Raw genomic sequence first — 6,042 nt, 5'->3', positions numbered from 1 at the left:
ATTGTAAACGTCGCATAATTACAAAAAAAAAGAAAAGAAAAGAAAAAAGGCACCATCTCTGTTCTGGATCAAACCTTTAGCACATTTTACATGCGTCGCCAGCTCACTGTACAGTATTTCACCCACGCAAATGTTTGAAAAGGTTCTTCTCAACAGTGCGTGCCAGTCACATAAACAAAGCTGCATTGAAGGTCCACATAAAATGCAATCAGAGGCCAACGAGTTTATAATAATTCACTTCAGGCCTCGCTCGCATGTTCCGAGGGATGGCACTGCCGAGCTTAGTCTGACTCTGCCGCTCGGGTAGAGTGACTGGCCAGGGGTGGTGGACGGCACCTTGGAAGCATGCCTCGGCGGCAGCTGTTTCCCAGGTGTTTGGACGTGTGTGGCTCCACCATCTTGCCTTAATCGCAGCCTCCTCAAAGCACTGGCAGGACTTCCAAGGAACCCCCCTCCTCCACACACACACACACACACTTCATTCCTCTCTGGTGGGGTAAGGCACAGAAAAACCAGAGTGGTGGAGCCAGCAGCCAGGTGTACGTAAATATTAGTCAGCCAAGAGGATGGAAGCGGAATAACAACGTCGTCTGGGGGCCAGTCTGATCACCAGCGTTTTCCATTCATGAAGCAAAGGAAGGGTGGGGGGTTGAGGGGAAGCAAAATCCTTCAGGGCTTGGTGTTATAACAACAAAAAAGAGGTCCATTTTACTACTTTTCACTCCACTTCCTTTCACGTTGGCAGATTCAATGGAAGACTGAGCAAGCTGGATAGGGGATCTGAGCGGCCCCTGCCTCCCTGAACTTGCTGGCACCACCATCCCGAACGCGTTGTTTCGTAAACATAACTTCATTGTGGCAGCGAGGTGCTTTTTCCAAGTGCAAGTTTCAACAGCTTGCCGGGTCCCGGTGCACAGGCACAACCCCCCTTCTCGTTGAAAAGGAGAGGCCTGAAACAACAAAGCGCCGAGCGACAGGGGGGTGAGGGAGTTGAGTCACCCTGCGAGGAATGAGTCTGGTTTGGGGTAAGCCTTAAAGCTGTGCATTTATGCTTTCGATATTGAACACAATTAGTTAGTTGAAGCAGATTGTTCACGCGTTCACTTACTGACATGGCACCGTCCAGAGAGACTGCCTCCCCCACTTTGAAGTCTGCCTGGTCTTTTTGTGTCAAACCTCGAACCTCTTCGCTGCTCTCCAAATCCAGGCGACTGTTTTGACCAGCCGGGATAAGTCACTGAATCTTCTCTCATCAATGAGATTGTGGATGACTGATCCAGCAGTTGGCCTTTTCCGTCTCGTTCCAGTCTTGTCTTCCTCTTGCTTTGCCCCCAGTTGTACTGTTTTAGCCCTTGTGAGCACAACATCAAACATTTTCTTTTGGAGCTTATTGATGTTTTCTCTGGCAGTGGCTGCTAGTTCTTTCACAGATTTTATTGGTCATTCACACACTGGTAGGGCTAGGAAGCTTGGGCTGCTTTGCCACTCTGAGTTTTCTTTCAAGTCTTGCGGGCCAATGTTCTGTGGGCCAGGAATCCATATCCAATCTTGAACCTGTGTGTGTTGCTCTGTATCTTCCCAATCCTGTTGGCAAAAAACATTTGATAGCCATAACTCCCACCACGGACAAAAAGAGGCACCTCCAGCCTCCTCCCCAATTCTCTCCGCATGCTTAATAGCTGTTTTTAATGTGGTTCTCTGATCTGCACGTACGTATGTATGTCTGAATGAATGGATTTGCAAACGTGATTGTTATGTCTTGACACTTTTAACTGTAAATGAAGTTCCTAACGGAAAAATATCTTTTTATTGATTGATTGATTGATTGATTGATTGATTGATTGGTTGATTGATAGACTGTTTGGCTGTCAGCGAGATGGTATCATTTCTGAACTTGCTCGAGCCCCTAAAATGGATGACGTTTCTCTGTCGGATACTGTGCTCATGTCTGCTTTTTCAGATGACAAAGATGTGCAAACCGAGATGGAAAAAGCTTCTGCAGCCCCATCCTTGAAAGCCGTGGAGACCGTGTGCTCTGCTAGTCTATATCAATCTCCATCAGGCAGTCCGACGCTACCGGTGAGCAGTGAATGCCTCACCACTGCGGAGAGAACTGATCCGACTCTAAAACGTTGCTTTGAACGTTTGGTAAGTGCCGACAAAGAAAGTGATGAAACAGTGGCCTACTTCCTTAATAAATAAGTCCTTCTGCGTAAATGGGCCCCCTCAGCACCTGATCCAGAGTACAATCACGTTTATCAGGTTATTGTGCCGTTTGTGTATCGTCAAAATGTCCTGTCAATTGCCCATGAGAGTAAATGGTCAGGTCATTTGGGCGTGAACAAAGCCTAAAAGTTGGTTCTAAAACATTTCTTTTGGCCTGGGCTAAAATCTAACGTACCCAAATTTTGCCGTAGTGGGCAAACCAAACCAGAACATTCTGCCTGCTTCACTCCATCCTATCCCTGCCATAGGTAAGCCTTTTGAACGAGTGATAATGGACTGTGTTGGCCCTTTGTCTTCGCTCTAGAACAGTTAATCAGTGTTTACTCACCATTGTGTGCCACCCGCTATCCTGAGGCTGTCCCGCTGCGTAAAATTACATCTAGCTCTGCAGTCAAAGCCTTAACTAGATTGTTTCCCACATTTGACCTTCCTCGCATAATCCAAACCGATCAAGGCACCAACTTCCAGCCGCTGCTTTTCAAACAAGTCCTTAAGACCTTCAAGGTGAGGCATTCAGTGTCCAGTTTGTATCATTCCGAATCCCACAGAGTGCTGGAACACTGGCATCAGACCATAAAGTCGATGCTGCACAAGTACTCCTTAGAACAGAGTGGGCAATTGTTTTTTGCAAGGGACCACATGAGGAACCTGAATCGTGTTGGAGGGCCGCGGAAGCGACTCTCTCTCTCTTCCCGTGCGATTGAACCAAATTACCTTTGAGGAAAATATGCTTGATTTTGTGAGTAAGTTCCGTGAGCGGTTGCACCATGCAAATTCCCTTGGTAAGGAGAGTCTGCTGTCCTCTCAAACTGTACTGAAGAGTCGCCATGACCGTTCTGCCGTCTCTCGCCGCTTCAGTGTTGGTGATAAAGTGCTGGCGCTATTGCCTATCCCTGGCTCTGCACTCTCCGCCTGATTTACCGGTCCTTACGAGGTTCATAAATGCATCAATGCCACTGACTATGTTATTGCCACCACGGAGAGAAGGCGAAAAATACACATAAACATGCCTAAACCGTAGGTTACACGTGAAACCACCACGGCCGCTCCGCCTGGCGAGTCCCAAAAACCGGATACTGTCGCCTTCAATGTGTTTCCGAGCCTTCTTACATCAGTGATGAAAATGATTTAAAGACGCATCACTCATCTCATCAGACCGCTCGCTTGACCAATTCTGTAATGTTGAAAACACTGTCCTCACAGTTAGGTCACTTAACCTCCGCACAACAAAGCGACATAACTGCGTAATTGGTTGTTTCCCATCTCTATTTAACGATGTTCCACCTTGCACCACTGTTTTGTAGCACTACATCGACGTGAAAGATGCCAAACCCATCAACAGCATCTGTACCGAGTCAACCCGGTGAAGCAAAACTTGCTACCTGCTAGAGACTGGGTTAGCTGTGCCCAGCTCCAGTTCATGGAGCTCTCCATGCTGAGTTAAGGCAAAACCAGACGGTTCTACTCGTTTTATCACAGATTTTAGAAAACTTATTGCTGTAACTGTTCCCAACTCGTACCCTCTTCCACGAACGCTCATCTGGGAAATGAAAGCAGCAAATTAGATTTGCTGAAAAGGTACTGTCAAGTCCCGCTAATTGAGCGTGCCTCTGAAATCTCTGCGTTTGTGACCCCTGATTGCTTTTTACAGTATATCATAATGGCTTTCAGCATGCGCAACACCCTTGCTACCTTTCAGCGGTTAGTTAATACAGTTCTCTCTGGGCTGCATAACTGTAATGCATACTTAGACGATTTAATAGTGTAACAAGCTGATAATGGAGAAAGTTATCGAATTTATTCTGTCTGCATAGTCTTTTCCATGATGCTTCTGCGAGAGTTGCCAACCGTATTTGAATTGTCCTGTATTTGACGATGAATTGGTGCGTCCTGTTTTGAATCAATACGGGACGGGGTTAGTCCTGTATGTCTGAGTTGTCTTGAACGTCAATTTAATTTTGACGCAAATTCACATTCGTTTCCATAAAGTTTTGTGTTCAAAACCGTGACCTACGTAGTTGCAGGCAATACCATTGTGGAGCTCATTCACAACAACTGCGTACTGGCTGCATACAGCAGTAGGTTATGATTCAGGTTCGCTTGTTCTTTTCAGCAGGAAACGAAAATGGCTGAGGCTCCTCCCTACTCCTCCTCAACTTTGAGCAGTCCTGTTCAGAGTTTTACTGCAATCTTGTCAATGGCAAACAGCTACTCAGTACTACCAGAAGTGAGAAGACATACACCTGCAAAAGGAAGTGACACAGGGAGGAAAAAGTTTTTTTTTAACCTAGATCTACTGTCCCACACAGAAGAAAAAGAAAAGTGTGTTGAACAGATGTTCACGGAAGAGAGATGTTGATGGGAGATGGATGTGGCAATGAGAAGGAGGAGTGTTTTACAGTTAAATTTGAATTATTTGCACACCCAGAGTTGTAGGGTTTTTCTTTCATGAGGAAACATGACACATAAAGGAAAAATTGACATGAAGTCATGTGTGGTGGCACAAGCAGCATCACTATCATGAGTTGTACTTTTTTTTTTGTAATCACTTTATTCATTTAATTCCTTTGTAAAAGTCATCCGTCCTGTACTTTGATTGTTGTGTAAAAATATGTTCCATTAAAAGATTTGAATACAATTTAAACATTCATTCACCTTACTGTATGTCTATTGGTCATACTGGTACCAATGTTAACATTGGTACCAACACCATTGACGTTAACATTGGTAACATGTATTGGTAATGTCTATTGGCAACAAAGCAGTTCAATGAAACATATAACAACCTATAACATATAACAACCCTATTTTAAGTTATGATTTACCACTACTGGCGAGCCACTGGCCTGTGATGGTCATAGCCCCAAGCACTGCAGGAGGCCTCCTTTATTTTTCTGAATAAAAGTTGGCAACACTAGCTTCAGCAAATGCTTGTTGCACAAATTGCGCTCTGTTGTTTTGCTTTTAGCTTTCTTAAGCTTGAAGTAAATCCACACCGCTGACGTTACCACTGCTCTGTTGACTTGTATACTCTGACTGCTGCTCACATGACATGTGCAGCAGTCGCTCTTGGCTCTCTTTACAGCATGTCGTAAAAAGAGCTGTATGGAGAGCCAAGTTATATATATGTATATATATATATATGTCCAGAAGGCTGTAAACACAGGGCTAAATATGCTGTTGTATGGACATGCTGTGCAGTTTTGGGGTATTTGATCACGCTGCACTGGATATGAAAAGCACACAAACACATATATATGTATGTATGTATACATATATATATATACATACATACATATATATGGGATTGACCTCTTTCATTTCCAATACCGATACTTTACCTTTATACCGTTTTACCTCCTAAACTTCTTTTGAAATATGATACATTTGTTCAAGATAATCATATCACTATACATATATATATATATATATGTATATATATATATATATATATATATATATATATATGTATATGTGTATATATGTATATATATATATACATATATATATATATATATATATATATAGTGATATATATATATATATGTATATATACACATATATATATCAAACTAGTTTTATTAGGATTATGCTTTTGATATGATTATCTTGAACAAATGTATCATATTTCAAAAGAAGTTTAGGAGGTAAAACGGTATATATATATATAATATATATGTATATATATATAGGTATATATAGGTAATATATATATTTATATATATATATATATATATATATATATATATGTGTGTGTGTGTGTGTGTGTGTGTGTGTGTGTGTGTTTGTGTGCTTTTCATATCCAGTGCAGCGTGA

Source organism: Nelusetta ayraudi, unplaced genomic scaffold (assembly GCF_046127955.1).
Source record: "Nelusetta ayraudi isolate G7.1 ecotype Tasmania unplaced genomic scaffold, CSIRO-AGI_Nayr_v1 ptg000135l, whole genome shotgun sequence".
NCBI classification, from domain to species: domain Eukaryota; kingdom Metazoa; phylum Chordata; class Actinopteri; order Tetraodontiformes; family Monacanthidae; genus Nelusetta; species Nelusetta ayraudi.
The sequence above is the reverse complement of the archived record's forward strand: the minus strand, read 5'-3'. Positions refer to the sequence as shown.